General features: G+C 44.5%; 1 long non-coding RNA gene across 1 annotated transcript; it reads left to right on the top strand.

Annotated features, from left to right (window-relative positions):
* The first annotated feature begins 4,752 nt into the window (after nt 1-4,752).
* On the top strand, nt 4,753-9,760 carry LOC140847738 (uncharacterized). Its single transcript, XR_012127850.1, has 2 exons — nt 4,753-6,937; nt 7,186-9,760. It is a non-coding gene; the product is annotated as an uncharacterized lncRNA (long non-coding RNA).
* The last annotated feature ends 554 nt before the right edge of the window (nt 9,761-10,314 follow it).

Below are 10,314 nucleotides of genomic sequence, written 5' to 3'. Positions count from 1 at the left end.
AGGACTTGGGGACACCAGGTTGCAGAAACTCCATATGATCATGAGAGGCCCATGATGTGAAGAGAAGGGAGACAGCTGCTGAATGAAGAACAACCAATTCAGCCTTCACTTTAATTGTAGAATTCCATCCAAAGCATAACTTGAAACTAACATTCAGGCATCAAATGACCAGAGAAGCCAGGGCAAAGCACAACTTCATTTAGTGTGCCCTTGCAAGTATGGTAATGCAAGAGTCCAGAATAGACAAAACACTCCTAAAAAAAGGATAGAAATTGGAGGACTCACTATCCAAATCACATTTTACTACAATGCTCCAGTGATCAAATAGTATGGCCCTGACATAAAGAGAGACTTGTAGATAAATGGAATAGAACTCAAAGTCAGAACTTCTATGTTTATGACCACTTAGTTTTCAGTAAGGATGCTAACACAATTCTGTGGTGAATGGATAGTCTTTTCATGAAATAGTGCTGGGACACTCGACAGCCACAAGCAAAAGAATGAAGGTTACTATCTTAACACACACTGTGTACAAAAACTAACTCAAAATGGATCACAGACACAAATTAAGAGCTAAAATCCTAAAACTCTTAGGAGAAAACAGGTATAAATCTTTGTGACATTGGGACTAGGCAACAGTTTCTTAGATATGATCCAAAAACACTGCAACAAAAGAAACAAACAGATACACTGGACTACACCAAAATCAAAAACCTAGGTTCTTCCAAATACACCACTAAGAAAGAAAACACAACCCACAGAATAGGAGAAAATACTTGTAAATCATGTACCTCACAAGGGACTTGTATCTAGAATAAGTAAAGAACTCTTGCAATTCAACAATAAAAAGACAACCCAGTTAAGAAATGGACAAGAGAACTGAAAAGACATTTCTCTAGAAAAGATATACACATGACCAATAAGTATATGAAAAGATATTCGACATCATTAACCATTCCAGAAATCCAAATCAAAACTACAGTGAGTTACCATTTCACATGCACCAGGATGTCTATAATCAAAAACACTATCACAAATACAGGTCAGGATGTTAAGTCACTGAAGTCCTCAACACCTTGCTGGCGGGAACAAAAAATGCTAAAGCCACTTTGGGAAAGTTTGGTAGTTGCTCAAAATGTTAAATCACAGAATTACCAAATGACCCAGCAATCCCACTACTAAGTGGAAATGCAAAGAGATGTCCACAAAAATTTACACAGGAATGTTCTAAGCAGCACTGCTCACAGTATCCAGAAAGTGGAAACAACCCAAAATGTACATCAATAATGAAGAGAGAAACAAAATGTGGAATATCCATACAATGGAATGATTCAGCCATAAAAAGAAATGAAGTACCAATATATGCTACAACATAGATAATATCTTGAAAACATCATGCTAAGTGAAGGAAGTCACAAATGCCACTATATGATTTCTTTATATGAAATGTCCACAGTATACAAATCTATTAAGAAAGTAGAAAAATAGGTCTTATTTTGAGCGGAGACAGTGTGAGAATGGGGAGTCACTGCTAAAGAGAACAGGATTTCTTTTTTGGATTGATAAAAATGCTCTAAAATTGGATTGTGGTGACGGTTGCACAACTTTGCAAAAATGCTAAAAACAACTGTACATTTTGATTTTTATGGTATGTGAATTATAACTCGATAAAGATTTTAAAATAAATATATCTATCTCAATACATACATCTTTATCAAGATATAATTCACTGCCATAAAATATATGAAAATTTATTTTTAAAACATGAGGAAAAAAACATGAAAGAAATCAACCTGTCCAAAAAGAAAGGCGAGCAGATGTAGAAAGACCAGCTAGCAGGCCTCTACAACAGTCCACTTTAGACATGGTGCTGGTTTAGACAAGAGTGGTGTTGGTAAAGAAAATGAAGAAGAGTAAAGCAATTCCAGAGACACTCAGGAAGACTTAATCATCTGGATGCGAATGCTGAGCAGCAGCAGGTATCAAGGAGACTTGCACTACGTACGCATTTGCTTGTGTGTTCTATTTCTGCCTGGTCTTCTGACCTGGTTCACAAAAATTATCTTTGCAGTGGGTCACAATTACGAGTAGAATCTTACCAGACTTGGGAAAAGGCTGGTAAGGAAGGGAGGAGTGCGACTGCAGGTAGATGGACTGTGAAGGCCTGCCAGCTGTGAAGGGAGGCTTACAGGAAACAGGGAGCCACTAGAGGTTTTCCACAGAGCAGGGAAGTAAGTCTAGGCCTTGAAAAAACATAACCCCAGCACCTGCGTGAAGATTAAAGTGGGAAGGATAATGATCAGAGACCAGCTGACCTATAAAGGAGGCCACTCATTCACCGTAGGACACCAGGAAAAACCTTTAAACCATGCCCAGGACTGCTGCCATGAAACTCCGACTAGGCTGGGTAACACTGCAAGAAATAACCACTAAATAAACTTCAGTGATTACATAACTAAATCACTTTGTTGCCTCCACAACAAATTACAAATACGGAACCCAGGCAACGGATGAGGGCTGATGTGTTCTGCACTCACGTACATCCACCAGCCTAATGAGGCCTAGAGAGCAGAGTGCAGTTTGGGGCTCCTCTGACCCGAGAGAGTTCTCATCTTCTTCGCAGGCTGCTGAGAGCACTAAAGTTTGGACTCGCCTGTGTGAGAAGCAAAGGCTCAGGGAGACTCCTCCACCTGCAGTATCCTTGACCTCATGTTTTTCTTTGCACTGCTTACTACTGGTTCCGTAATAAAGCAAAGCACATTCATAATGTTAGCCAAGTCTCAGCTGACATTCTTGATGATCCTCAGAGGAAGCTGGGTCAATTTCCTTAAGAAATGAGGATGTCCTAATAGCTGATTTCTACATTTCAGGTAACTGAACACATCTGAATTTAATTAAGTTGTTTTGTATGCTCTGATTTCTTCTCTTTCCATTTGGATCCAAACTTAAGGACTTTCCAGATTTTATGAAAATTTTCTTTCAACCTGCCCTTAGATCATAAGGACAACAAAACTGACTTTGTGCACACTACCAACTGTACTTGCGTTCCCTTTGTATCTAATGTACTGTTGATACACCTAATATAATTGAAATCCCAGCAAGACCAAGCTTAGCCAAGAGGATGGCATTCACATCTTTAATCACCCCAGTGCCCACCTGCTTTCTGCCTGCATTTCTCACTATTCTGCCCATCATGCCGCACTACAGCTACACTTGCTTTACTTTATTTTCCAAAAACACTATACATGTTCACATCCCATGCCTTTGACCATGCTCTGGCCTGTCTAAAATAAACAAGTCAACAAACGAAATAACATACTCTGGAGTACCCACTATGATCTAAATACTTAAAGAGAGCAATTTATGTTAACATTCTCATCTAATCGTCACAGCACCCATACAACGTTGGTGGTGTTTTTCCTATTTTACACATGGGAAAGTGAGGCAAAACTAGTTTTAAAACCCTCACTGATGTCAAATTCCAGTGCCTAAGTAAGCAGTGCCTTGGAACCCGTTTCAACTGGCAAAACCCTAACCTGACCCGCAGAATCTCCTTTCCTCTTCCAATCGCCCCAAATATAAATGATCACGTGCCCCTTGAAGCTATTACAGTCCTGTGCTCTCAACGAAGCTTTAAAGTTGGCATAGCCTTTTGATGACCATTATATGCTTCACTATATTCACAGCTGTTTAAGGATAGCAAGCGTGACCTAACTCATTTCGCACTTCTAACAGATAATAAATAGGTGCTCAGTTAACTGCATGTCAAACTTAAATGACTGGTCTAACGGCAAAATGTTATTCCTCCTGTCAGAATCCCTTTAGCTTTTCCCAACGCAGCAAGTGAAAAGGAATGAACGTCGATGATCTTTCCCAAAGGGCAAGCACCCTCCCTCCTTCCCAGTTTTTTCTCCGGTATTGTGTTGCTAATTCATTGGTCTCCTCCCAATGTAGGTTGCTCAAAGGCAAGATCAATATCATCCACAAAAATACCTTCAGATCCCAGCGCGGAAACTTAAGAGACAAAAAAGGTTCACAAAATTTTGACTTACTAAAGTGCATTCTCCCTGCAGCTTCTAAAACTCTCTCCCTGAAATTACAAAGCAAGAACAAAACCTGGAAGCAAACATCACACACGCGGTTGACTGACCTTGGCCGTGTAGAGATAAGGGCGTAAAGTGCATTTCAGTCCCCGGCGCTGAGTGAGGCCGCCCTGACAGGCAGGCGGGCTGCTCCGTACAGCTTTAGGCACAGGAAGCCCTACACGGGCGCGAATCTGGGGCGGGGGAGGGGAGCGGCGTTCACCGGGCAGTCCGGCGGACACTGACGGCAGCCGGGACACTGGACCTAGCGACCCCTTCCTAGGACCGGCGGCCGCCAGCGCCGCGCCGCTCACCTCGGTTCTCCTCCTCCAGGTACCGCACCCGCAGCTCGCCTTCTGTCCTCACCTCAGACTGTAGCTCCTCCGCGGAGCCGCGCCCTCGGCCGCGGGCATCCAGCCCTGGGACCACATCACAGGAGGACTCGTCCCGGAGCCCGGCAGCCTCCACCAGGGGCCTAGCCGCGCACAGCAAGCGGCCACCAAGCGAGCGCGGCCCACCTGCAAGTGACCCAAGGTCCAAGGCGCAGGCGGCGCACGCGGCGGGCCGCCATGTTGTCTGTTTAACGGTGTGAGCCTGCGGCTATTGTCCCGCCCTGCACGACGAGAGCAAGCCACAGCGCGCACGCCCCGCCCCGCCCACCGAGACTCGCTGTCGCTCCAGGTCCCGCCCCGTAGTCGCCCGGCCCGCCCCAGCAGCGCGCCGGGCCCCGCCCCCTCCGCCGCGTCCAGGCCTTGTGGCTTGAGCTCCAGCTTCCCAGGCAGGCCCCGGCGGCCCTTCCGTGGCACGGTATCTATTGGCTATCCAGCAAAGGCAGGAGCAGGCTCTCCTCCAAGGCTGTGGAAGGGCTTAGGTTCTGCAAGCATCCCCACAACTCGCGGTTGTGGCTTGGGGGTCCAGTGTTAGCTGCAAAGCTGAACCAGAATGTGAGTATCAGGTTGGACTGACAGTAGCACCTCTGCGTGGGACCCCGCTTTCCTCTCGTACAGAGGCGCCACGGGTTATCCGCTAAAATGTCTACGAACGTACGGGTGCTTAACTGGACGGAGTTCAACAAGAGGACAACAGCCAGTAAAGGGTCCTCAGCCCTCCAGCTCAAGCAGGTGGGATGGCCCTTTGCAGACAAGTGTCCCAGAAAGGCGCCAGCGTCCCGCCAAAGGGGCTCCTGGGCCAAACCATATGCTGAGGTGTGTATGCTCTTCCCTCATCCAGAAACGAGGAGTATCAGCTTAAGGTGCTCATCAGAGCATGTTGTCTGGAATTTTCTCCTACCTAGCTTTTATCAAATTTCAACCAAAAAAAGTGTGTCTAGCAATATTGTTTGGAAATATACTGCTATGAGCACACTCCCACTGCTTCATAAATTTCTGCTATTGTACACTGACTACATTTTTCAGTCCTAAGTCCGTTTTATAGGGTTGATAAGTGTGCAAAGAACTTGACCCCAGGAAATGGGAAGAGACTTGATAATATTAACTACTGTATAAACTTCCTTCTTAGTCTGTTCCAGACATTAGGATTTGTTATTTAATGATCAGAGAACTTGGAAGGTGGTATTATTACCCCCACTTTGCAGATGAGGACAGTGAGATTAAGTTACTTACCAAACTGCAGCAGTTAAGTCCTAAGCAGGAATTTAAACCCTGATATATCTGACTCCAGTCCCCATGTTCTTAATCGCTGTTTTACACAGACTTTCAATAAATCTAAGGTCCAATAAATTTAATTCCCTTTGGTTCCTTTCTACTTTTCAGTAAAAGATGTGAGCCAGGGACAAAGAGTGTAAGCCAGGAACAATGAGTATCAATTTGGGAAAGGAAGTTAAGGCTATTGTTGGGGGTACTCTGTTACTACCTCTGTGTACAGGATTTGGGACTCTGGCCTCTGGCCAGCTCTGGCTAGAAGGAAAGCCTGCCTCTGATGTGGCCCAATGGCTACACCAGCGTTTGTGGGCTGTAGCCCTTTGGTGGGGCTTGTCACTGACCTTTGAAGAAGTCAGCAGAGCCCAGAAGAAGTGCCTTGTGTGTTCTAAGAGGGACTTACACTGAGTCCCTCAGCAACATGGGACAATAGTAAGGGGGCCAGTACCCCTTGTCAGGTGGCAAATACACTGTATTGGGCCTCTGCCCATATCAGAAGGATATCGGTATGCCACGATTTGTGTGGACATGGCTACTGGACTATTGGTTGCTTTTCCTGCATTTTGTGCAGATCAGCAAACCACCAAGAGAGGCCTGGAGCTTCTCTTTGCAGCCTATGGCCAGACGGAGGTGATTGAGAGTGATCAAGGCACCCACTTTGCTGTACATGCATTACAAGAATGGGTGTGGCAATTAGGAAAAAAGTGGTAATTTCATATACCATATAATCCTACCAGGGCAAGCATGATAGAGAGGTACAATGGTTTGTTGAAATCTGGCCTGCAGTCGGACAGCAATAGCCTATGGGCTTGGTCAGTTTGCCTATGGACAGTGCTGTGGCGTTTGAATGAGAAGCCACGGAAAGGAGCTCTGAGCCCTGTGGATATGCTCACACACCTTGGTGCCTCTCTTATACAATTGTATGTCCAAACCAAAGAAGTTACTGAAGCCAAGATATGGCCAGGGGAGCAACATCCTGCTGCCAGCCCCTACTACATTAAGCTCTAGAGACACTGTTGAATGGACCACTGTTGAATGGACCACAATGTCCCTGGACATTTTGACACATGGAGCAGCGATGGCTGGCCCTTCTGGCACCTTGGGGGAAAGGCCTGGAAGCTGGCCTCCTGTGTATTCCTGGAATAACAACTGAATGATCCCCGAAGGTCACAGTAGAGTACCCAAAACGTCCAGGAGGTAAGAGCATCTTGCGGGCAAGTTTTCTCTTTATGGCCAGTGCATGTACCTCCCATAGCCCTGTATATTGACCCATCTATAACTGCCACCAGGAGGGGAGTGAAAGTGTGGTATACTAGACCAGGACAAGATCCCATTCCTGCCACTGTTTTATCACAAGAACCCTCACTCCCATGCAGGTATCCTACCTGATAGACAAGATTTGCCTATGCTGCTGTCATGAAAACATGTATCTTATCGTCCTTCAGGTTATTGTCTCCTACAGTCCTTGTGGCCTGGATACGCTCCCTGGCTGCAGCTCCTGCATGATGATTGCTCTGAACCCTCAGCTACTGCCTGCCTATGGAATGGACCAGCTATGGACTTAATCTGCATGAGACTTTGAACCTAACTGAACCCTCCAGCTTGAGGATTGTCATGATTTTATTGCTGTCGCTATTGTTATGTCATTAGTCTGGTCACAGTGCTCCAGTTTTCTTGCCCAGGGACTATTGCAGAAGAAGGGGAACAGATTATAAAGTGAGATTTCTGGAGGGGTGGCCTGTGGGTAAAATTGTAATATTTCCAGAATTTCTCTCCTGTCTTTGGTGCATTTGCACATCCTCAGGGGTGGAGAGAAGTTCATCTCCATGTCAGTGGGTAATTACCTGGGCAACTGAGGGCATGTCTGAACCTGAGAGCTTAAGGGGAGGGGCTTGCTTGCGCACTCACTTCTTCTGGAGAGTGGGGAGAGATGGCACTGGACTGCAGTTTGTAAGCAATAAACGGATTTTAAACTTTATTTCTCCCTTTGACTGATTTCGGTTTTCAGAGGTATTCTGCCCTGGGATTTCCTCTCCCCAGACTTACACCTAGTTACAGAAATCCTTTTCTGTAGGCACCACCTACACAACTATGACAAACTGTTAGTATAGAAAGTGCCCTGAAGAATGAAGGGCTTCTCTGCTACCAGTACCGCACACTGGGGAACTGTCTCTTCTGCATCACTTCCTGTCATGGGAGATGTCCGGACAGCTTCATTCACAGACAGTTGGTAAAGGGTGGGAGACTTGCCTGCGTGTTCCTGCCCAGCAGCGATGAGCTCCCGGTGGCCGGACAGTCTCCATAACCAGGAGAGAATTCTCCTCTCCGGGCGGCCGGCCTTCCCAGGCTCAGGCTGAGGGGAGCGGAGGGCACAGGGCTGTGCTTCTGACACCTGCCCTGCCCAGGCATGGAGCCCATGGGAGCCCTGCCGCCCTGCCATCTGTGACCGGCCTACCCCGGCTCCTTCAGGAAGTCTTATGGTCTACGATACACCTTTGGAATTCAGTGCAGTTGTTTTATATATAACATTTTTTGAAAGTCACTCTTTTCATTGAACAGTGGGATGGACACAACATTGCTAGATACTCGTCTTTTGCAAGCACTAAAAATGTCTAATTATTATGTGAGGAAGAAGTAAACCACAGTCTTTAAAAACTAGGCTATCTCCACTCTGTAGGTAAGTGAATGGAGGAAAATTGACTAATGCCTCTATTATCATGTAGAAAATATGGACACCCTAGAAAATTAATCTTTTTTGATTATACTACCAGACCTTGTATGTATCTGTATCTCTTCACTGAGCAACAACTCGAATCAGAAAAGAATGGACCATCTTTGATGGGGTTCAGAAACAAAAAAGCTTTGGGGAGAAAGATGTGATTCTCAGTGTCTAGAGGGGCAAACCCATACCCAGAGGCGATCTCTAGGGATAGAACCCCCTGGGTGTTCCTGCATAAGTCAATGTCTGCCAGGATTCCTTCCTTTTCTCAGAAGATGTGAGTCACTGTAAGAAACAAACAAGATGGAACCAAGCCAGAGGAGGCAGGGATGGAAAGGGTAAGACCTGTAAGTCCAGGGACAGGAAATCCTGAGGCAAAATACCTCTAAAAACTGAGATCCATCAAAGGGAAGAATAAAGTTTAAAACCCATTTACTGCTTACAAACTGCAGTCCAATGTGTCTCTCTCCCCTTCTCCAGAAGAAGCAAGCAAGCCCCTCCCCTTAACCTCTCAGGTTCAGACATGCCCTCAGTTGCCCAGGTAATTACCCACTGACATGGAGATGAACATCTCTCCACCCCTGAGGTTATGCAAATGCATCAAAGCCAAGCGAGATAGTCTAGAAATGTTGCAATTTTACCCACAGACCCAGTCCTAGAGCTGTGATTTGTGCCCAGGGTTCAGCTGTGACTGACACCTTTGCTTGATCATTTCTATTATATGAGTGAGAGCAGGTTTGATTTGTGTCTCTTCCATTTACATCCAAAAGAATACTGACTCTGTTCACCAAATGTGTGTCTGAAAACTCAGACCGTCTTGAATAGCTTTCTTCCAAAAATTATTCTAGGATTTAAAGTAAGGAAGAAACTAAATAGATTAAGTACACTGGGTTTATATAGCCATCTAGCTTAGTATTAGACTATCAAACAGTCTCAGTTTATCTAGTTCCTTAACATGCAGTTAGATCTCTTATTTGAGATCTTTTTTTTCTTAATGTATCTGTTTATGAACTTCCCTCTTAGAACTGCTTTTGCTGTATCTCATAAATTTTCATATGTTGTGTATCCATTTAAATTTACTCCAAGGTATTTTTGAATTCTCTTTTGATTTTTTTTTAACCACTAGTTCAGAAGCATTATTTAATTTTCAAATATTTATAAACTTCCCAGTATTCTTGTACTTGATTTGTAATTTTATACCAATCTTGTCACAGAGACCCTTGTTTGGTTCTTTTAAAGAACTCCGAAAGTTTGGGATTCCTCAATATTTACTTCATGATATTAGTAAAAATATAAATACATTGGACTCACTAGGTTATTGTCAGAATCATTAGATTATCACCCATTCATTTTATTAAGTAAATATTTACTAAAGGGCTTTCACAAGCCAGAAATTGGACTCGTTGGTGAGAATTCAAAAATGAACACAAAGCTTTTCACCTCGTGTAGTTTTAATTTGAGTGATGATTATACTAAGGTGACCTCTGTAGCAGTGCTCCATCTCCCTCCCTCCTGTATCCTGGCTGAGTGCTGGTGGTTGTGCTCTTTTATAGTGAAGCTACACTGGATCCCTGTGATAGCATCATTCCTTGATTATGCATAAGAACAAGTATATGGTGAGAAGTTCCTTTGTCGTGCTCCCTGTGAACTGTCCCTGGCAATGGAAAGATGGAAGATTGTTCCCTTACACTGGAGACATATGTGAGCATTTTTGTCAAGGTGGCTTACTCTTGCACCTTACCCATAAAGGTGACATATAGTCATCAGGGGGCGCTAATTTAACTCTATGGAAATATAAAAGGAGTATTAATCAAATGGGAAGTTAAAATATATTTTGATTTTATAGTGCCCATAT

Source organism: Manis javanica, chromosome 2 (genome assembly GCF_040802235.1).
Source record: "Manis javanica isolate MJ-LG chromosome 2, MJ_LKY, whole genome shotgun sequence".
In the NCBI taxonomy this organism is placed as follows: domain Eukaryota; kingdom Metazoa; phylum Chordata; class Mammalia; order Pholidota; family Manidae; genus Manis; species Manis javanica.
Note: the sequence above shows the minus strand (reverse complement) of the source record. Positions and strands in the feature narration are given on the sequence as shown.